The 1,429-nt window shown below is 29.3% G+C and overlaps 1 protein-coding gene across 1 annotated transcript in view; it reads right to left on the bottom strand.

The window, feature by feature from the left end:
* GTPBP10 (GTP-binding protein 10 (putative)) overlaps positions 1-1,429 on the bottom strand; it is a 49,135-nt gene that overhangs the window by 26,624 nt on the left and 21,082 nt on the right. The window lies entirely within an intron of this gene.

Raw genomic sequence — 1,429 nt, 5'->3', positions numbered from 1 at the left:
TTAAACATTTTAAAATATTTTCAAAAGGTCTATAATTTTTACTATAGCTAATTTAATTTTTTTAAGCTATGACTTGTAAGCATATTTATAAAGCTACCTTGAAATAATTTTCATATACCTCGCGTAATACTATAAATTTCTAGACAGACTTTTAACTTTCCTATTTATTGAATTTCAATTTGAACTTTGTAAAACCCTGTGAAACTGCTTAGAAAACTTTTCATGTATTTATGAGCATTTGTCAAGAAAAAAAATCTTAATAGTGTTCATTAATATTGCCAAAGCAATCTCTGACCTCCACCCTCCAAAATCAAGGCACTACTCAGTTAAATTAAAAAACCTCACCCAAACAACATAGATCCAAAACTTTGTAACAACTAGACGAATTTGAACCAAAATAGCCTCACCAAGTTTTCCATTATGCAAATAAGTCTCTCCGTCCAATTAATAGGTCATTCAGGTTTCCTCTTAATTTTTCAATTTTTAATTTCATTTTTAAAGTTCATCCTCCTATAATTAGGAATAACATCAGTATATACTATAAATAATATAGATGTGAATTTGCAGTAGAATATGATTAATAATAGGCCGTGTCTAGTGATGTAAGTTTGTACTTTGTGATGGTAAATATTTGATACAGGAAGCTCTATAAGATGATGAGGATTCGGTGAAAATGTGCAATATACAGCATATAGAAACCACCATTACTCAAAATTATTATAATCAAGTACTACAAATAAGTTTTGAAAATATGTATTTTAAAAGGTAAAAATAAAATCCTGCGTAAAGACAGAATAAAATATGCGATGATGCTAAAAGTGTACTTCAAAATATTTTTTTAAAAAATACTTTTAAACCAATATGATTTTTAAACCTTACCTCAAATAAAAAGTTTTTATAAAAAGGAATTTCTTTTTTGCTTTTGTTTAGAATAAATAACTATCAGAAAAAAGTACAGCTGGTACACTTTCAATAGCTAGAAAATAAAAATAATGGAACATTTTAGTGAGTCATGTAACAATATGCCTCAGTAGTCATAGAGAATTACTCTGGGTATTACTGATAAATCAAAGGTACAATTCCTTTAAATCCACAATATACATCATGTCCATACTGACTATTCTTGGCCACAGTATAAGATTATGATTTCAGAATTTTAAAAATTCATCTGATAAAACTTTTGACTTATTAACTTTTTCCCCATTTAGGAAATGAGAGAAAATTAAGCTACAAATGTAATTAAAGCATCCTCAAAAAGAAACAGGGAGGCGAGCTCTGGTGGCCTAGTGGCAAGAAGCTGCACTGCAATCCAATAGGTGCACGGTTTGAATCCACCAGATGCTTTGCTGGAGAAGGAGGAACAATCTCCTCCTGTACCAGTCAGATCTGATTTGATGGTACACACAAAAAAATAATAAAATAAAATAAA

This window comes from Elephantulus edwardii, unplaced genomic scaffold, assembly GCF_000299155.1.
Source record: "Elephantulus edwardii isolate Elephantulus edwardi_28Jun2011 unplaced genomic scaffold, EleEdw1.0 scaffold00098, whole genome shotgun sequence".
NCBI classification, from domain to species: domain Eukaryota; kingdom Metazoa; phylum Chordata; class Mammalia; order Macroscelidea; family Macroscelididae; genus Elephantulus; species Elephantulus edwardii.
The sequence above is the reverse complement of the archived record's forward strand: the minus strand, read 5'-3'. Positions and strand labels throughout refer to the sequence as shown.